Source organism: Homarus americanus, unplaced genomic scaffold (genome assembly GCF_018991925.1).
Source record: "Homarus americanus isolate GMGI-L3 unplaced genomic scaffold, GMGI_Hamer_2.0 scaffold25827, whole genome shotgun sequence".
In the NCBI taxonomy this organism is placed as follows: domain Eukaryota; kingdom Metazoa; phylum Arthropoda; class Malacostraca; order Decapoda; family Nephropidae; genus Homarus; species Homarus americanus.
The window spans coordinates 4,813,553-4,836,609 of record NW_024738300.1 but is presented as its reverse complement, the minus strand read 5'-3'; positions in this window follow the sequence as shown (position 1 = coordinate 4,836,609).

Genomic DNA, 23,057 nt, shown 5'->3' with positions numbered 1-23,057 from the left:
TAGAAGTTACGTAATACAGGGTCACAATCATATTACTAGTGAGGCAGGTAAGTCACACATATATACTAGTGTGGCAGGTCGGTCACCATATTACTAGTGTGGCAGGTAGGTCACTCTCATAATACTTGTGTGGCAGGTAGGTCACTCGTATTACTAGTGTGGCAGGTAGGTCACACTCATATTTCTAGTGAGGCAGGTAGGTCACACTCATATTATTAGTGTGGTAGTAGGGTCACACTCATATTACTAGTGTGGCATGGGAGTACACACATATAACTACTGGAGGCAGGTAGGTCACTCTCTATTACTAATGAGGCAGGAAGGTCACACTATATTACTAATGTGGCAGGTAGGTCACTCTCAGTTTACTACTGAGGCAGGTAGGTCACTCTATATTACTAGTGAGGCAGGAAGGTCACACTCATATTACTACTGAGGCAGGTAGGTCACACTCATGTAACTACTGAGGAAGGTAGGTCACTCTCATATTACTAGTGAGGCAGGAAGGTCACACTCATATTACTAATGTGGCAGGTAGGTCACTCTCAGTTTACTACTGAGGCAGGTAGGTCACTCTCATATTACTAGTGAGGCAGTAAGGTCACACTCATATTACTTGTGTGGCAGGTAGGTCACTCTCAGTTTACTACTGAGGCAGGTAGGTCACACTCATGTAACTACTGAGGAAGGTAGGTCACTCTCATATTACTAGTGTGGCAGGTAGGTCACTCTCAGTTTACTACTGAAGCAGGTAGGTCACTCTCATATTACTGGTGAGGCAGGAAGGTCACACTCATATTACTACTGAGGCAGGTAGGTCTCACTCATATTACCTTGTGGATGATAGGTCACTCTCATATTACTAGTGTGGCAAGTTGGTCACATTTATATTAATAGTGTGAAAGGTAGGTCACATTTATATTCCTAGTGTGGCAGGTAGGTCATACTCATATTACTACTGAGGCAGGTAGGTCAATCTCATATAACTACAGAGGCAGGTAGGTCACACTCATATTGCTAGTGTGGCAGGTAGGTCACACTCATATTACAACTGAGGCAGGTAGGACACTCTCATACTACTAGTGTGGCAGGTAGGTCACTCGCATATTACTAGTGTGGCAGGTTGGTCACTCTCATATTACTAGTGTGGCAGGTAGGTCACTCTCATATTACTAGTGTGGCAGGTAGGTCACACTCATATTGCTACTAAGCAGGAAGGTCACACTTATATTACTAGTGGCAGGTATGTCACACTTATATTACTAGTGTGGCAGGTAGGTCACACTCATATTACTTGGGTGGCAGGTAGGTCACACTCATATTACAACTGAGGTAGGTAGGTCACACTTATATTACTAATGAGGCAGGTAGGTCACTCTCATATTACTAGTGTGGCATGTAGGTCACACTCATATTACAACTGAGGTAGGTAGGTCACACTCATATTACTACTGATGGAGGTAGGACGCACTCATATTACTTGTGTGGTCGGTAGGACACAATCATATTACTAGTGAGGCAGGTAAATCACACATATATTACTACAGAGGCCATTAGGTCAGACTCATATTACTAGTGTGGCAGGAAGGTCACACTCATATTACTACTGAGGCAGGTAGGTCACTTTCATATTACTAGTGAGGCAGGTAGGTCACTCTCATATTTCTACTGTGGCAGGAAGGTCACACTCATATTACTACTGAGGCAGGTAGGTCACAATCATATTACTAGTGAGGCAGGTATGTCACTCTCATATTTCTACTGTGGCAGGAAGGTCACACTCATATTACTACTGAGGCAGGTAAGTCACTTTCATATTACTAGTGAGGCAGGAAGATCACACTCATATAACTACTGAGGACGGTAGGTCACTTTCATATTACTAGTGTGACAGGTTGGTCACTCTCATATTACTAGTGTGGCAGGTAGGTCACTCTCATATTATTACTGAGGCAGGTAGGTCACAATCATATTACAACATAGGTAGGTAGGTCACACTCATATTACTGCTGAGGCAGGTCGGTCACTTACATATTACTAGTGTGACAGGTTGGTCCCTCTCATATTTCTACTGTGGCAGGTAGGTCACACTCATATTACTACTGAGGCAGGTAGGTCACTTTCATATTACTAGTGAGGCAGGTAGGTCACTCTCATATTTCTACTGTGGCAGGAAGGTCACACTCATATTACTACTGAGGCAGGTAGGTCACTTTCATATTACTAGTGAGGCAGGAAGATCACACTCATATAACTACTGAGGACGGTAGGTCACTTTCATATTACTAGTGTGACAGGTTGGTCACTCTCATATTACTAGTGTGGCAGGTAGGTCACTCTCATATTATTACTGAGGCAGGTAGGTCACAATCATATTACAACATAGGTAGATAGGTCACACTCATATTAATGATGAGGCAGGTCGGTCACTTTCATATTACTAGTGTGACAGGTTGGTCACTCTCATATTACTAGTGTGGCAGGTAGGTCACAGTCATATAATTAGTGTGGCAGGTAGGTCACAATCATATTACAACATAGGTAGGTAGGTCACACTCATATTACTACTGATGCAGGTAGGTCGCACTCATATTACTTGTGTGGTAGGTAGGTCACAATCATATTACTAGTGAGGCAGGTAAGTCACACACATTACTACAGAGGCAGGTAGGTCAGACTCATATTACTAGTGTGGCAGGTAGGTCACATTCATATTACTACTGAGGCAGGTAGGTCATACTCATATTACTAGTGTGGCAGGTAGGTCACATTCATATTACTACTGAGGCAGGTAGGTCACTTTCATATTACTAGTGTGGCAGGTTGGTCACTCTCATATTACTAGTATCTGCAGGTAAGTCACACCTATATTACTACTAAGGCAGGTAGGACACTCTCATATTACCAGTGTGGGAGGTAGGTCACACTCATGTAACTACTGAGGAAGGTAGGTCACTCTCATATTACTAGTGTGGCAGGTAGGTCACTCTCAGTTTACTACTGAGGCAGGTAGGTCACTCTCATATTACTAATGAGGCAGGAAGGTCACACTCATATTACTAATGTGGCAGGTAGGTCACTCTCAGTTTACTACTGAGGCAGGTAGGTCACTCTCATATTACTAGTGAGGCAGGAAGGTCACACTCATATTACTACTGAGGCAGGTAGGTCACACTCATGTAACTACGGAGGAAGGTAGGTCACTCTCATATTACTAGTGAGGCAGGAAGGTCACACTCATATTACTAATGTGGCAGGTATGTCACTCTCAGTTTACTACTGAGGCAGGTAGGTCACTCTCATATTACTAGTGAGGCAGTAAGGTCACACTCATATTACTAGTGTGGCAGGTATGTCACACTCATATTACTAGTGTGGCAGGTATGTCACACTCATATTACTAGTGTGGCAGCTTCGTCACTCTCATATTACTAGTGTGGGAGGTAGGTCACTCTCATATTACTACTGTGGCAGGTACGTCACACTCTTATTGCTACTAAGCAGGAAGGTCACACTTATATTACTAGTGTGGCAGGTATGTCACACTCATATTACTAGTGTGGCAGGTAGGTCAGTCTTATATTACTTGTGTGGCAGATAGGTCACACTCATATTACAATCGAGGTAGGTAGGTCACACTTATATTACTACTGAGGCAGGTAGGTCACTCTCATATTACTAGTGTGGCAGGTAGGTCACACTCATATTACAATCGAGGTAGGTAGGTCACACTCATATTACAACTGAGGTAGGTAGGTCACAGTCATATTACTACTGAGGCAAGTAGGTCACTCTCATATTATTAGTGTGGCAGGAAGGACACTCTCAGTTTCCTACTGAGGCAGGTAGGTCACACTCAAATTACTACTGAGGCAGGTAGGTCACACTCATATTACTAGCGTCACAGGTAGGTCACTCTCATATTACTAGTGTGGCAGGTTGGTCACTCTCATATTACTAGTGTGGCAGGTAGGTCACATTCATGTTGCTACTAAGCAGGAAGGTCACACTTATGTTACTTGTGTGGCAGGTAGGTCACACTCATATTACAATTGAGGTAGGTAGGTCACACTCATATTACTACTGATGCAGGTAGGTCACAATCATATTACTACTGAGGCAGGTAGGTCATACTCATATTACAACTGAGGTAGGTAGGTCACACTCATATTACTACTGATGCAGGTAGGTCACAATCATATTACTAGTGAGGCAGGTAGGTCACTTTCATATTACTAGTGTGGCAGGTAGGTCACTCTCATATTACTAGTGTGGCAGGTAGGTCACATTCATATTACTAGTGTGGCAGGTAGGTCACTTTCATAATACTAGTGTGGCAGGTAAGTCACATATATATTACTAGTGTTGCAGGTAGGTCACATATATATTACTAGTGTGGCAGGTAGGTCACTTTCATAATACTAGTGTGGCAGGTAAGTCACACATATATTACTAGTGTTGCAGGTAGGTCACATATATATTACTAGTGTGGCAGGTAGGTCACTCTCATATTACTAGTGTGACAGGTAGGTCACTTTCATAATACTAGTGTGGCAGGTAAGTCACACATATATTACTAGTGTTGCAGGTAGGTCACATATATATTACTAGTGTGGCAGGTAGGTCACACTCATATTACTAGTGTGGCAGGTAGGTCACTCTTATATTACTAGTGCAGGTAGGTCCTCTCATATAACTTAGTGCAGGGTAGGTCACTCTCATATTACTAGTGGCAGGTAATGTCACAATCATATTACTAGTGAGGCAGGTAGGTCACTCTCATATTACTAGTGAGGCAGGTAGGTCACTCATATTACTAGTGTGGCAGGTAATGTCACTCTCATATTACTAGTGTGACAGGTAGGTCACTCTCATATTTCTACTGTGGCAGGTAGGTCACACTCATATTACTGCTGAGGCAGGTCGGTCACTTTCATATTACTAGTGTGGCAGGTAGGTCACACTCATTTTACTAGTGCGGCAGGTAGGTCCTCTATATTACTACAGAGGCAGGTAGGTCACACTCTATTGCTAGTGAGGCAGGTAGGTCACTCTCATATTACTAGTGCGGCAGGTAGGTCACACTCATTTTACTACTGAGGCAGGTAGGTCACTCACTTATTACACAGAGAGGTAGGGTCACACTATATTGCTAGTGTGGCAGGGTATCTCACACAGTGTGGCAGGTAGGTCACTCTCATATTACTAGTGTGGCAGGTAGGTCACACTCATATTGCTACTAAGCAGGAAGGTCATACTTATATTACTAGTGTGGCAGGTATGTCACTCTCATATTACTAGTGTGGGGTAGGGTCACACCTCATATTACTAGTGTGGCAGGTAGGTCACTCATATTACTACAGAGGCAGGTAGGTCACACTATATTGCTAGTGAGGCAGGTAGGTCATCATATTACTAGTGCGGCAGGTAGGTCACCTCATTACTACTGAGGCAGGTAGGTCACCTCATATTACTGAGGAGGTAGGTCCCACTCATAGTGTGCAGGTGGTATCACTCATATTACTAGTGTGGCAGGTAGGTCACTCTCATATTACTAGTGTGGCAGGTAGGTCACCATATTGCTACTAAGCGGAAGGTCACACTTATATTACTGCAGGTATACTCTCATATTACTAGTGTGGCAGGTAGGTCACCTCATATTACGTGTGCAGGTCACACTCATATTACTACTGAGGCAGAAAACCCCATACTACTAGTGTGGCAGGTAGGTCACCTCATATTACTAGTGTGGCAGGTAGGTTCACCATATTGCTACAGCAGGAAGGTCACTATACACAGTGGCAGGTATGTCACTTACATATTAGTGTGGCAGGTAGGTAACACTCATACTACTAGTGTGGCAGGTAGGTCACTCTCATATTACTTGTGAGTCAGGTAGGTCACACTTATATTACTACTGAGTCAGGTAGGTCACACTCATATTACTAGTGTGGCAGGTAGGTCACACTCATATTACAACTGAGGTAGGTAGGTCACACTCATACTACACGTGTGAAGTACACCGCACATACTAGTGTGGCAGGTAGGTCACAATCATATTACTAGTGAGGCAGGTAGGTCACACTCATATTACTAGTGAGGCAGGTAGGTCACACTCATACTACAGGGAGGGGTAGGTCAGACTCATATTAGTGTGGCAGGTAGGTCACATCACATATTACTGAGGCAGGTAGGTCACTTTCATATTAGAGTGTGGCGAAGGTCACACCCATATTACTAATGTGGCAGGTAGGTCACTCTCAGTTTACTACTGAGGCAGGTAGGTCTCAATATTACTAGTGAGGCAGGTAGGTACCATTACTACTGAGGCAGGTAGGTCACACTCTTATTACTAGTGTGGCTGGTAGGTCACTCTCATATTGCTAGTGTGGCAGGTTGGTCACTCTCACATTACTAGTGATAAAGCCTACACTTATATTACTAGTGTGAAAGGTAGGTCACAGTCATATTACTAGTGTCCCTTCATTTTCTCAGGCTCGCTAATCGACCAACTCTTATCGTCACAATGATCGAAACACTACTCGTAAAGGCTGTGAGAGAGGAGAGTGAGAGTCAGCCAGGAGGAAACCGACTCACATTTCTGGGTTTCATTCAGGATATCATTGAATATTTATCCCAAGGTTTTAATTTTTCGTAAATTCATATTAACGCTTATTCACTTATGGATAAATCTTGTTTACACTGAATATGCATTTACTATTTTCTTTATAGGCTCAGAGTAGCTGGAATCGAAATCACTTTATTTCCCTGTCCATTTTTTTTTTGCTCTGGTGTTCATCTTCCACAAGACCATAAAAAACCAAGATCACCGTTACTTGTAACGGTGCTCCCATTATCTTCTTCAGCAGTATATATATATATATATATATATATATATATATATATATATATATATATATATATATATATATATATATATATATATATATATATATATGCAAGTAAATCACTGTAGGTGCGCGTGATCTAGGTATATGCTGATAACCACAAGGAAAGAAGAAAACACGAAGTTCCCAAGCGCTTTCGTGTAATTCACATCTTCAGGGGTGAGTACAGACTAAAGAGAAATACAAACCAAGGTGTACATATACAGAGGAGGGTGAGACCAGGTCCACAATGGTCAGGTATTAGGTAATGACCCTACTAATCTTTAAATAGCACACAAGGGTTGGTGGTCAGGTCAGATGGTAAGGTGACCCGACCTTCTCACCTGGTTACAAATCTTCTTAATTACAAAATTTAATGCATTAAAGGAATTAAATCACAGTATCACTCTGGTTCCACTTAGTGACACAAACACTCAAAAACAATACTATCAAAATCAATTAAGAACTATTACTACACACGTCAAGATAATATCAGTAACTGAAAAAATGGTACTAACTACACACAAAAATATTGTCACTATTATTGAGATGTTACTGGGTCCACCCATACTCGTGAACCATGCTCCACCCAACTCAACATACACCCGTAATAAGGGAGATAAAATGTTTCTCTAGGTATCCCCTAGACTCCTAGTCTCAGTGTGTGACCATTAATCTACTCAGATAGCCTCAGTGTACTCTCAGTGCGTCCATGGGCGGGAAGAGAGAACGCCAACAGGTGACTATGGCCAGTAGGTAATACTTCAATCTGACCGAGGACACGTGGTGTTGTGCACCCAAGTGGTAAGAACTGATCACCCAATGCTGATGCTGGCCCCGTATCGTTTTAGTTGTCGGGAGCACTCGTTCACTCAAGAGATCCTTTGCTCCCAACTAACCAGTGACAAGCCTGCACTGATCGTTCCAACGGCGACAATCGCCAATCATCAATCCTCAACGGCAGTCTCAAACGCCAGTCAATCTCTCGCAGTCATCACTCTCGCAGTCAATTTCTCGCAGTCAAGTGGGTTCTGACGGAAACCCTGAAATTGACTCACTGTTAGCTCTTAATAACTTTATCACTGCCCTATCTAACCCCTATCTGAGAACGAATGAGACTTACTTGTTATACTGCAAGAGCGCAGCACAGGTGACTAGGCCACGTGACTATTTCTGTGACGGACGCGCAGGGACGTCTTGTTGATCCGAATGCTTTCGCATTACTGAGAGCTAGCGAGCCTCGTGTCCTCTCAAGGCGTTAGCTTAGGACTACGTGACATATTTTCCGCCTAACTAATAACTCCTTGGGACACCCGTAACATTATTCAGACTGATAAACGATCTATAATAATTCCAAATTCAATAATAGTCCCTTAACTTCATGAATTGCATCATTATTAATTCGGCAAATTACATTTAATATCATATAGGCCTAGTTCCACAACCTCTCACTATGTGCCGGGAGCGCTCTCTTCCCTCAGACGACCTTGAAAGCTCAGTGTCGCGGCGTTTGAAATTACACTGAAATTTCTGAATATTACATATATATATATATATATATATATATATATATATATATATATATATATATATATATATATATATATATATATATATATATATATATATATATATGCAAGTAAATCAACAGAAGTTAAAAGGTGATAAGAAAATGATGGTGTTGCTAGGTAATTCACATCTTCAGGGTGAGTATGACCTCTGTATATACACAATTTGTTTTGTACTTTCCCAGTCTGTAATTGCACTTGAAGATGAATACACGAAAGCAAGCCTGGAACTTCTGTGTTTTCTTTCCTTGTGGTTATCAGCATATATATATATATACAGTATATATATATATATATATATATATATATATATATATATATATATATATATATATATATATATATATATATATATATATATATATGTACATATACATATACCTGTATAATAACTGGCCTGTTCGGACGGAACGACCCAAGTCCTCTTGGATGCGAGTTTTCAAGTGTCTTTTTGATTGACCTATATATGCTGCACTACAGTTAGCAATCTCAAATTGATAAACAACTGAGGCTTGCAAGTGTCTTTATTTTAAATAATTTGTTAATTGAACTCTGGGTTTTAAAGACTAGTCCAGGAGAAATTTATGGATAAAATTCACTGAGAAGCTTCTTAAACTCGTTTTTTAAGGGTGAAACTGAGTGGGCCTGTGTTCGGGATGGTGATATGGCTTTTTGTGAATTGTTGTACCTTTGTCACTAGTTTCGTAAGTAGGTCTTCCGTAATTTTTTGTAGTGATTTTAATTTGTAATGCTCTTTTCAAATTTTTGAGGAAGGTAAATTTTAGAATGATGTTTCATTTTTATTATAAATTACCTGTATTTTTTTTTTAATTTTTGTCTGTGTTCTAGGCTCTGATGATGGGAAAAAAATTCTGAAACGTTAGTCATTAAAGAAACCTATGAATGATCTCTTATCAAAACACCAGGTACAGATTTGTGATTCCAGCTGATGGATCCTCCGGTTCTAAGCAGGCAGATGGGTCCTGGTCTGGCATGGTAGGCATGGTGATGAGGGAGGTGAGTGTTGTGACAGTTTTCTAGGGGTTATAGGTCACTATATTTGAACTTTGTGTTTTGTGTGTCCATTATTGCCCAATTTAACATGGAATTTGTTACATAAGATATTCAACTATCGCTTCCAAACGGCATTATTTGTAAGATTATTATAATGTCTTCCAGCCATACCAACAGGGAAAAGTACTGTAGGTCTGATGTAAGAGATGTGAAGGCATTTTGTTGTATAATGGCTCCTTACCTTATAAGCCTACAAAATTGTAATTGTTTGAATTATATTATTTAATTCTTTCCTTTTGGAGCAATAAACAACCTTAGACTGAATATATTCTGAAAATTCTAGAGTCTTTATGAGAGCCTAAGAGCCCCAATAGCTCTCATCTAATTATTTCCCTACCAATTTTACATATACTGTATTGTCCCTAGATGCAAGAGTAAGAAAAAACTATAATGCAGTGGGAAAGAAATAAGAAATAAGGATGCAACTGAAAAACTAATGGTGTCTATATAATGAGTTTACAGGGTTAGCAAATATCTAGATAAGAAGAAACTAGATGCCGTGAGTGTATAATTTTTAAGTGGATGATAGAAAAGAGATGCAAGACTTAGTTATAATTAGAAAGATGAAGTGAAGAGCTTAAATACTTTGCGGGAATGTATAGTACATCAAAGAAGTAGCGAAGTACAGTCCCGGACAAAGGTCCTGTGCCAAGCAGTTTTGGTTAAGTGGCAGCGTCAGAAACACTCACGCACAAACACACAAGTTGAAACTACCGGGCCCATAGCTTAAGCGTCGGTCTGTGGTTTAAAGTACGTGTGTCATACCTAAATTGCTGTGTTGATCAGCGCTGCTAGACCGTCTGCTAGACACCTGGATCTTGTGAACAATCCATTATATGGCATATCTATGTGCACATCCTCTTTGAACTACACCATGTATCGATGATATGAGTTGTCTTATGTGAGTGTCAGAAGGAAAAGTATAAAAAATGATGCATACAGAGATACCTAATTTCAAGTCAAAGCGGAGAGGGTTCCTGATAGGAGAGAGGGTTGGTGATGGTTCCAGACAGCAGGGAGGTGGGAGGGAAGTGCTCAAGTAAATTTTTCCTCTCATTCCCTTCTAATCACCAGTGTCACGTTTTATTGGCAAGCTTTTAGTTTAACCAAGGGCCAAATATGAGATATTAACGTTACATATTACAGGGAACTAAAGAACTTTTAAAGAGAACAGAAAACATGATGTGGACACTGTCCCCTGACTGACACACACACGCACACACACACACACACACACACACACACACATAGTTTAAGCATTGCTTTGTTTCGGAGTGTGCTCTACGTTCCAATTAGTAAAATTGGTTCGATTACAGCTTACAGTATGTTATATCCAGTCCAGCACCCCTTCCTATCAATGATTTGGCGCAATATGGTTTCTTCTGTGCCCTGTCGGTCTCAAAATGCAGCGCTAAGTCGTGCCCACTGAATTTGTGAAAGGATGGTCACCAATGTCTGCCACAATCCTTGCGCCGCCTGTTACTCTGGTAAGTTTATCCCGTTTTGCTCTGGGAAAGTCTGTTACCAGACTCTTCAAACCGTTATAACCAACACCACACTTTTGATATCGAGACTCCCATCTGTCTTGTGATTTCGCTGATACCCGCTGGGATATATCGTGGTGTTGGTCTCCAATGGTTGTCATTGGAGGGAATGACCGAGCGTTTGCTGTATGACCACGTCACAATCTCGGATAAGTTAAAAGTTGTCGTAAATGGCATGAACTCTCCCTAGAATCGTCATTTCCAGAGTACAATAAACTATCATGTGCAATATTATGAGACTGGCGTCATTAATATCATTAATAAAAGCAATAGGAGTCAAATAATATACCCACCACCATTCCCTTTCGGCGACCAGTCTCCATTATGAACCTCTCTACTGTAAATATATTGTTTTATATACTGTGTCCTCCTGGCACTCACATAAGAGAAATCTTATCGTCGATAAGTGGTGACGTTTAAGATAGAGGACCACATAGACAAGCTCTAGAATGGATTGTTCACATAATCCAAGTGTCTAACAGACACAATGTGTGTTTGTGTGTTTCCTCTATTTTTTTTTTATTTTCTATTAAAAGAGTGCTTGCAACATATAAGTAATTTCTTTTTCCAATACATAATATTTTATATTCCTATCATCATACTTATGTTTTATGAGATGAAAAAGTAATAGTTCACCACAAACATCTCATGTCCTTTTTCTTTATACACGGCTGTTTTACATGGATGAAAGTATTACATAATTACATAAACATTTTTTTTTTAAATTTATGAAAATCGAAATTATGGTTTGGTAGAAATGAAAGATCGAGGTATTGTATTTTAGCTACTGACTGACAGTGGCCAATATCACTGATAATCATGTTAAAAGGAATACAGTATAATTGATCATCGATAAATTGTGTAGTTCATAGATGATATGCAAATAAAGACGCCAAATAATGGTTTGTTCACATAATCGGACCTTGACACAGGCCGTATGTGTGCGTGCGTGTCCCCGACGATGCCACATATCCAGGTTAGCCCAAACTACCTAGCACAGAACTTTTGTCCGGGACTTTACTTGAATGACCGCGAAGCATGGCAATGAGTTGTTTTTGAGAATGGACGTGCTGTAATGTGTGATGATTCATTATGTGAAGTGATATGGATAAACCAGATAAATATCATGAGGACTTGTTATAGAAAAGGACCACCATTACAGGACACATTAGTGAATGAAAGACAACGAAAGTTGAGGGAGTTTGTTTGTTCTTGGTTTCGGTTGTCATGAAAGATGTGCTAGATTGAAAACAAAATATTTATTATAATTATTATTATTATTATTATTATTATTATTATTATTATTATTATTATTATTATTATTATTATTATTATTATTATTATTATTATTATTATTATTATTATTATTATTATTATTATTATTATTATTATTATTATTATTATTATTATTATATTTCATTGTTTATATTCGTTAATTTTTTTGCGACTTTCATTCAATATCTCATCGGTATGGTGATGTAGGAAGGCTACTTCACTACTGGTCCCCTCAGCCTGACCTATAGCCGTGCTGAGGTGGTAAATTTCACGTTGACGGTAGATATAACCTACGTCCTGGCCCTAGGAGGTCGACAGAGGCCAGAGGGGGACCCGTAGGGCTTCCTTCTACCGTTCACCCAGATGGTTTGGACACCCATTTTGACATCGCTGCTGGTATTACTGGCAATTATTTTTTCTTATCTTCATACCTCTCCAGCTTGAATGCAAGGAAGAGTAATGAAATGGACGAAGCTTTCGGATTGATTCGATTGCTTCTTAGCGAGGGTAAGTTAGGTTGCTGTTCAAGTCTTTCTTTTACAGTAATTATGTGTTGAGACAGCCAAGGGGATACAACGCTCGCCTCCTATTTTAAAACCGCTTGTATACAACCAAGGCCCACCCCCTCCCCACCCCTTGTCCACCCAGCTTTGATTGAGTATTTATCCTAACCTAACCAAAATGAACCTAACCTAACCTTACAACAACGGCAGTCTAGTGTAGATATTTACCGCTAATCTTTGATAAAGATTTACTATTTTCAACATTCTTTGGCTTTCCGAACCTCTGTTATCATTTCTTCCCTCTTGGGACAATAACCTTTAACTGCGGCATTTTAAACACACCACCAAAGTATTAGAATCTCTCATTAATAAATATCTATCATTGAATATCTAATTTCATCACTCCCTGTTTGTGTCTATTTCCCTTTATCATATTGTAATTTGATTATTATTTTTTTTAAGGCATGGCTTTATAGCCATCATATTTGTTCAGCGGTTCAGAGTTACACATTACATTTGTAAAAACTCAATACTTTATGTTGCAAAACTGTTTAAGTAAATGAAAAGTGTCAAGAAGCCAAGGTCGTGGGGCGTGATGTTATACGTTATTGTGAAATCCATTTCCACTGTATCAGTCAGACTCCGCCAAAGATATTGGTTCTGATTATAGACTTGATGGTTACAAGTGTTCCCCGAAGAACGCAGTGATGGGTAGGGAAACACCGGGTAACACTGAAGTCCGTTTATTAAGGGATAGGAGAAATACAAGCGGTGACTAGCGTGTGCCATGCACGGCTCACACAGTCAGACTGAGACTGCCTTGCCATATGGCAGCCTCGGGGCAATGTTGCCACATAACACGTGCAGTGTTGCCACGTAATTATATACATAAATGCTACTCGGCACAGTAGCTTATATACAAGGTTGCTACTCGGCACAGTAGCTTAGATACATAACCTACATCTCCCTCCCCCCTCACGCTCATAGTCTTTGTCTTGAGCGGACTTCTTAGTCCTAAGTCGCTCCGAGCGTCGAGGTGCACTGTGGGGCGGATCCTCGTGAGGTGTAGGTGACTCGTCCTCGGTCAGGGGGCCAGCAGCAGGGGGTGGGACTGGCCGGAGGAAGCGGCGGTTCCTCCACCAGACACGGCCGCTCGGCATCCTGACCTTGTAGTCCCGCGACCGGCCGACGCCCATCACTATGCCCACCTTGTCCCAACGTGTCGTCGTCGGGTCCTGGACGCGGGCAAGGGCACCAATCTCCAGTGGCTGAAGAGGGCGGGCATGGTCGTCATACCGAGCCTTGGCGTCCTGGGCACGTGAAGCGGCGCGGCGGTCACAGCTCTCGGCTCTGGTCTGCCACTCCTTTGCAAAGGCCTTGGCGTGTGCAGGAACGCAAGAGCGGAGAGGGTGACCATGCAGGATCTGGGCAGGGGAGCGTCCTGTGTGGGTAGGAATATTACGTAACTCCAGGAGTCCTTTGTCAAACGCCTCACAGTCTATGTTGCCTGAAGGGGCCACCTTGAGGATGAGGTGCTTGACTGTCTTGACCGCAGCCTCAGCATGGCCATTTGACTGTGGGTAGTGGGGTGTTGACACGATGTGGCGGACTCCCCAACGCTCCAGGAATCCTGTGAAGTCCCGGCTGGTGAACTGTGGCCCACCGTCCGTCCGCAGACGTACGGGGACGCCCAGGTCACGAAAGAGGTGCCGGAAGTGGCCGCGGACGTCGTGTCCGAGCCACAGATTACCACCACAGGCCAGCCAGAGAGTCGGTCGGCGACAACTAGGAAATGTTTCCCAGCTGTGCTGAAGAAATCAGCCGACACGGACTCGAAGGGCCTGGTGGGTTCGTTGTCGCACAAGAGGGGCTCCTGCTGTTGACTGGGCTGCATGATCTGGCACGGCTCACAGGCACGGACCGTATTGACGATATCCGCGTCAATGCCGGGCCAGTACACAGCCTGCCTTGCGCGGCGCTTGGTGGCCTCTGCTCCACGATGGGTGTCGTGTAAGTGGGCTAGAACGCGACGACGGAGAGCTGCAGGGACGACCACACGGGCACCGTACAGGACGAGGTCCCCATCTGCGTAGAGGTCCTCACGTATCTTCCAATACGGGCGTAGGGCGTTGTGGAGGTCAAAACGGTCGCGAGGGAACCCAGTCCTCACACTCTCCAAGAGCTGAGTGTAGGAGGGGTCGTCGCGTGCCGCTGTCCGTAGTTCCTCAAGGGCCAGATTGCTGTCGGGTGGCGACACTGAGGCCTGGGTGCTGGCGAGGGACTGTACGGCCTGCAAGGTGACGATGTTGCTGACGGAGAAACCGGCCTCGGTGCTGAGCATCTCGTCTTCAGGTGTAGGGCGGCTGACTGGGGAGCGGGAGAGGGCATCCGGGATGCACAACTCCTTACCTGTGCGCCAAGCCACGGTGAAGACGTAGGCCAAAATCTTCTCCTTCAGGCGCTGGAGGCGGGGATTCTCGATGGCGTCCAGCGAATAGTGATTAAGAATGGGGACCAAGGGCCTGTGGTCTGTGATGAGGTCGAAGTGCTGTAGGCCAAACAAGTAAAACTTGCACTTCGATAAGGCCCTTACCACTGCCAGCAGCTCCAGCTCGATGGTAGCGCAGCGAGACTCAGCATCGGTGAGGAAGCGAGAGCCACACTGTACGAGCCGGTACTTTCCTCCACCGTGATCCTGGAGAAGGGCGTAACCAACCCCGTACAGGCGCGAGGCGTCTGTCTGGAGGACGGTGGGGAGCGCTGGGTCGAAAGTAGCGAGGATAGGTGGACTTGACAGGGCCTCCTTCACCTTATGAAAGGCGAGGTCGTGGTCAGGGGTCCACGTGAACGTCCTCTTGGGGCTCATCAGGGGGCGGAGAGGCCCGGCAGCGGCGGAGACGTCAGGAGAAAATTCTGCCAGCTGGTTCACCAGGCCCATGAAAGACCTGAGATCCGTAAGGTTGGCAGGTTTTGCAAAGTCCGCTATGGCGCGAACTTTCTCCGGGTCCGCAGCAATGCCATCCCTTGAGAGTCGGTAGCCGCAGAAAGACACTGCAGGTGCGGCCAAGACGAACTTCTCGGCATTCAGAGTGATGCCGTGCGTCCTACACCTGGTCAGTACCTCGTCGATGCGGCGAAGGTGCGTCAGGTAGTCCTCATCGTAGAGGAGGACGTCATCCACTACCTTCACGCAGTTGGTCACGCCTTGAAGTGCCATGTCACCACGGAGACAGAAGGCGTCCCCCGTAGCAGCGAATCCCATAGGGCCACGGCAGTAGCGGAAGCGTCCGTAAGGCGTGATGAAAGTGGTCAGTGGCTGATCCTCCTTCTTCAGTGGGATCTGCCAGTAACCACAGAGGGCGTCCATCGTCGAGAAGTGCCGTACCTTCGGATCCACACTCCGTATAGCTGCAAAAGGTGTGGGTGAAGGGTGGGCGGGACGGGACACCTGGCTGTTAAGCTTAGACAAGTCGGTAGTAATCCGCACTCCACCGTTAGTCTTAGCCACAGCGACTAGAGGGTGGCACCAAGGGGACGGGTCGTCACCAACGTGTACGATGACACCCTGGGCCACCATGGAATCCAGTTCCTTCTTGACTGAATCCCTGAAGGCGAGAGGGATCAACCGGGGAGTGTGTATGGCAAACGGCTGTGCATCTTCCCGCAGGTGTATCCTCATAGGTGGACCCGCCATAGCCTTCAGTGGCGCGGTCCGTAGGGCCTCCTTCGTCACCAGCACATCCGAGTACTCCTTCAGGAAGTAGGCCCTTGCGGCTGAAGGAGACGTCTCGCTGTGAAGAGGAAGCAGCCGTGACTTGGGTGGAGGCGGGGCGGGAGTGGACGCGGGTTCTGGGCAGCTCTGTGTGGCAGCGCCAGGCGCGTCGCTCGTCGACTCACGCACCCTGCTGGCGGTGTAACGAGCAGCTGGGATCTGCTCGGGAAAGTCTCTGGGCACCACGCCTAACTCCTTGCAGTGCTCCCACGACAACAAGGGTGTAGCGAGAGTAGGCTGCACATCGATCCATCCGTGACACGACCTGTCGCCGTAAGTGATCTCCGCTTGAAAGGAGCCCACAGCATCTGGCATCTGGGAACCGTCAGCATTGTAGTACTGGGTAAGGCCCAGTTTCTGGAGGTGTTTCAACCCAATCACCGTAGTATCAGCGCCGGTGTCCGGTATCACCTCGATGTGACCCGACACATCACCGTGTGTGACGGCGACGCGGATGGTGGGGGAAGGGGTAGCCCTGGGGCGTGTGGTCGATTCCACCCTCCTGATGTGACTCCGCTGCTGCTTGGGACTGCGTGGGCCATCTGGAGGGGGCTGCGTGCGAACCACCCTGAGGGAAGTGCGCTGCTTTCCTCCTCGTCTCGGGCTTTTGGGCTCGGGTTGGCGGCAGCACTTGTCGTAGTGTCCATAGCGACCGCAGGCCTGACACTTGTGGCCTCGTGCAGGGCACCTGTCTGTGTTAGACCAGTGGCCCTTACGGTCACATCCACGACACAGTGCGTCGGCGGCCGGGCATGTCTTGGGGCTGTGCTGCTTTCCACAGCTGCCACAGGAAGCACTAGGCGGAGGCGTGGAAGAACGTGTGGCAGCCTTCACGTTGTTGCCCGCCTTCTTATCCTTCTTGTATTGTGAGATAGCTCTCACAGCAGGTGGGGCCCGTAAGGCAGAGGTGGCGGACTTGGTGGCCTCGTACGACCGACATACAGTCACTACCACCTGGAGTGTGGAGGAAGCGTCCAGGGGGATGAGTCGCTGCACCAACTCATCTTGCCTGACACCTGTCAAGATCCCGTGCTTGATCCAGGCTTCCTCACATTCCCGGCTGTGCGCCTTGCAGACGTCGATCTCCTCTGACAAACTCTTCAAGCGTACAAAAAAATCGTCAAAGGATTCGTTCTCCGCCTGCTTGCAGCTGGTGAAGGTGCGGCGACGCAAAGCCTCGTTATTCCGACCCTTAACATGCTCCTGTAAAAGGTCGAGCACATCCGTCACTGAAGAGGTAGAATCGGGAGGCACTTGCAACGTGTGCTCCAAAACTCTCTGGGTCTCCAGCGACAAACACATCCACAGTTGGATGAGCTGTTTGTTTGGAGGCATGCTGTCAAGGTCCACCATCGTGGAGTAATCTGTCCAACGCCGCCTCCACTCACGAAAAAGCTGAAACGTGACGTCTGGTGAGAGGGCGGGTGGGGGTTGAACAGATGCCTTGGGAGCTGTTTGTTTGGAGGCAAGAGTACCTGGAGGACGCTGGTGTGGTGGAGGAGGGAGGATATTGGCGCCTTGATGCGCGCTACCTGTGAGTGAGGGAGGGTGGGTTAGCGCCAGGGTCGCCAATTGTGCCTCAAAACGCAACTTTTCCTCCTCTCTTCGTGTCTCCTCCCTCTGAAGTTCCATCACTCTGCGTCTCTCGTCCCGGTCGTCCATCCACCTCAGAATTGTGGCAATGTCCGTCACTGGAGGTGGAGGATGAGAGTCGACGCCCGGTGGAGGGGAAGGTGGTGGGGAGTCGTGTCTCCCATCGTGACGTTGTCCCTTCGTACCGCCCATCTTTGTGTGTGCGTGGACTGCACTGTTTAGTATATAAAGTGGCGCCTCAACAGCTCGAACCACATATATATGACATAAACAGCGCAGAAATAACGCATAGAGTCCACTGTTCTGTCCGTGAGTGAGTGCGTGCGTGTGTGTGTGTGTGTGTGTGTGTCTCAGAGAGCGGAGCGTGGTGGCTGGAGGAGGCAAGACCATCAGTGTCTCCCTGGATGTTGCACGAGAAGGGTGTACGCCTGCGTGCTCCGTGGGTACCACAAAAAACAGGCCAATGCTCAACTCTCAGCTCTAGACACACACTAATACACTGACACTAACACTGCCACGGTCACTAAAAAGCACTGTGATGGCCCAACACTGCACATCGTTGCGAAACACAGCGCAACACAACACAACACACTATGAGCCGACGTTCATATCGCCGGCAGATGTAACCGTCGGCATTGTTCACACACATGTAAGTCCACAGATCCTAGTCACTGCGCCATGATGGTTACAAGTGTTCCCCGAAGAATGCAGTGATGGGTAGGGAAACACCGGGTAACACTGAAGTCCGTTTATTAAGGGATAGGAGAAATACAAGCGGTGACTAGCGTGTGCCATGCACGGCTCACACAGTCAGACTGAGACTGCCTTGCCATATGGCAGCCTCTGGGCAATGTTGCCACATAACACGTGCAGTGTTGCCACGTAATTATATACATAGGTGCTACTCGGCACAGTAGCTTATATACAAGGTTGCTACTCGGCACAGTAGCTTAGATACATAACCTACAAGACTTAAATTTCTTATTTACAGTTCATGCGCACGCACACACACACCATCTGTGAGGGAACTACTACACCACGTGAGGTCACTCCTAACACCATCTGTGAGGGAACTACTACACCACGTGAGGTCACTCCTAACACCATCTGGGAGGGAGTTACTATAAGTGTTTGCTGCTCAACACCTACTTTAATCTGTATGTTCACTGTGTGTTCCTTTACCTTTCTCTAATGAAGGCTTTTGTTAAACCACCAATTTATGTAATAAGTCATTTACGTCCAATGTATGTTTTCAGCCTCCGGGCTGCAGAACTTTTTCAATAAACCGTTAATTATTATTATTATTATTACACACACACACACACACATATATATTATATATATATATATATATATATATATATATATATATATATATATATATATATATATATATATATATATATATATATATATATATATATATATGCAAAATTAATAGTTCGTATCAATTGAGATTGCACAAACATGTATACAACCGAATCCAAAGTAAAATGTCATATGTCATAAAAGTCAACGAAGTTTCCTTCTCCAAGGAAAGAAAATGCATTGATAAGTAATATTCCCTGGAATCTAGATAATGAGCCTCACACAGGGCATTCTGCCTAAGACATGGACTCATGGAAACATAGTACCAATCCCTAAAGCTAACTCTCCAAACTTCAGCCCATTTCACTCACATCCTCTAAGTGTAAAGTCCTTGAAAGAGTTATTCTTAACCGTCTCATGTTTCAAGTCAAAGACAAACTGGCCCCTTATCTGTATGGGTTCATGCCCGGGCGCAGCACACAGACATGCTTTGCAGAATATCTTGTTCACTCAAAAGATAAGACACAAACAGCCTTCATAGACCTTAAATCAGCCTTCATAGACCTTAAATCAGCCTTTAATGTAACTAATGGAGACATTTTACTTGAGCAACTACCTAATTTTGGCATCCAAGGTAACCTCCTGACATGGATGAAGGGTTATCTGTCCAACAGGTATGCCAGTGTTCTGTTTAGGGGAGTCAAAAGTGCCAGAATGAGAGCATTTGAGCTTGGCACCGCACATGGAAGAGTGTTACGTCCTATTCTCTTTAATATACTGATGCACAAGCTTATTGCTGACATTCCAGTTCAGCCAAACGAGGCTGTAATATGCTATGCTGATGATATCTGCATTATGACACAGACCAAGCTCAGGCTCGAAGCCTTGCTGGATGTATTTCCTCGGAAGACTGTGGATCGTGGTCTCATAATATCTGTTGACAAGACGAGAGTCCTTAATCCTCGTCCTGCTCACCCTCTGCCTCTCGACTTTAACATTAACAGCATGCCCTTGGAACTATGTTGCTCTTATAAATATCTTGGAATATGTGTGAATGATGCAAACTTTGTCGGCAACCTTCGTGCTAAACTAATGCAGTGAATTAAACCCCTCAGAATCCTTGTTGGCATAGGGCTATGGAATTAACATCACCTATGCTCGTACTTTCTATCTTCAGTTCATTCGTTCTGTAATTGACTATCATGCTCTCCATCTTGTGACTATTCCGCCTAAGCAACTCAACAGCCTTGAGTTAGTGCAAAATGAAGCCATGCACATCATTCGAGGATGCCCAAAATCAACCAGAATTGTAAGCATGTGGAAAGAGCTCGGGCTGCCCAACCTATCTGAGAGGATAGCTCTACTTAATACCATGTTTTGTGTCAAAGTTTTGAAGAACACTGGTCCCCAAACTACAGCTCAAACTGTGTTGATGTTCTATCTAAGTAATCCCGACTATCTCGCTAACCTTCCACAAAAGACTCTCTTTGAGTCGTGGCTTCATAAAAGTGTTGCAGGTCTCTTGAAACTGAATGTCCCAATCACCCCAGACGAACCCATTAATGTCATTCCTCCTTAGCTGTATATATCAGTTCCTATTAATTACACTCCTGTTGGTAGCAAGCAAATGTTAAACACCGACGTGATGAGATGTGTCACACTAGAAACTATTAACAGACACATAGAGAGTATTAAATCAAGTGAATGTTATGCTTTTACTGATGGTTCTGTGCAGACAAACTCAAGTAGAACAGGCTGGGCAATTGTAATATATAAAGGAAAAGAGATGATAGTGTCAAACGCGCAAAGGCTGAACAACTGTGCCAGCACAGCACAAGCTTAACTAACTGGAATCTACTTAGCTACAGACTACCTTAACGAAAATGGAGGTGGGGGTGATATTCTGTGATTCTCAAAGTGCTTTGAAATCAATGAACAGCCCGTCAGGTTCTATGTCTAAAGTTGTATGTGATGTTAAAAGAAATGTGATAACTGCCAATGAGAACAACTCTCGTTTTGAATTTGTGTGGATTCCGTCCCATGTTGGAATTAGGCATCATGACCGTGCCGATAGACTGGCCAATAAGACATGTAAGAAAGAAAATGTTACCGTGACCTTGTTCTGTCCAATGCTGTACTTAAAAACAGAGAGACCTGGCAGTTGTAGCATTAGTAAATCTGACAAATTTTGTGACGAGAGGTACCGGTATGGCCAGCATAAGGACAGAACCAGACAATGTGATGTAGTCGTGGCCAGAATTAGGCTAGGATACAGACACATCTGGCAAGCTAGTAACGCTGTAGCCATATCGGGACACTCAGCATGTAAACTTTGTGATAAAACTTTAAAGCATACACTTGAACACAATATCATTGAATGTGACACTGTCAAAGACTTCAGGCCACCTGGTTTATTGTATCATGAACTTTGTAATTACTACATTGAATCGGGTGTGCTTGAGGACATTCTTGCTGTTTTTCCCAAATTTGCTCGCCCAAACTGATTAATCATTAATTAGAATATGACGTCTAATGCATATGAACCACTGCCTTGCATGGCAGTGAACAGTGACATCACCCACATGACTCTGACCTATATATACTGTTAATGAATATGATGTATTTCTTTGTGTATGAACCTCTGTCCTGCGTGGCAGTGAGAAGTGATACTACCCTCAGTGTCAAGACCAGACTAAATTACTCAGAATAGGCAAACTGTTCTCCAAGCTTTGTCAATAGATTTGTTAAACTAAAAAGACTAGATGATATCAACACTTTACATTCTTGTTAAAAACAAATAAAAACAAAACAATATCTGATTTAATATATTTGTTATGGTAATACAAAGATAAATGAAAAAAAAATAGTGATAATACTAACGACAATGACTATCACCTGCAAAATACACTTCTAGAACTTCTCATCTGTGTTTGTGTCCAAAACAGTTGACCCCACACCTGTGATTTCAGCATCCAGTCCCATTACAACGGTTGTCTTTGAGGAATGAAAATACCGCCCACTTTTAATTTTCCTTAAGTTTTATATTTCCATAGCTAACTATAAATAATTTAATTCACCATCACTATAATTCCTCTTCATTTGTTGTGTGATTATGGCCACTTCCTGTAACGATAAAAACTCCTAACTGCGTGATGGAGGATGGGATACTTGGCTTACAAAAAATACGATAAAAATAGTGTATTTACTATCTTTTCCAATGTATATACTGTACTTTCCAACAGATTTTTATATGGTGTCGATGTCGTTGGAATGGTGGTGGGAGTGGCTGTTCATGGCGGTGTGGAGGTTGACGACGCTTGTGTTAAGACAAAGCTACAATGGCAATCTCATATCCCACTTAGCGGTGAGACATATCCCAGATCCTTATCAGACCTTGCAAGAGGTGGTGGATGACTCGTCGGCTAAAGTCATATCGATGAGATTCATCACTAGAGCAGAGTATTCGTGTAAGATTCTTAGAACCTTTGGAAGTACCTGCTGATCTAGGTGTCGTTCTCAGTTGGCTTTTGCTA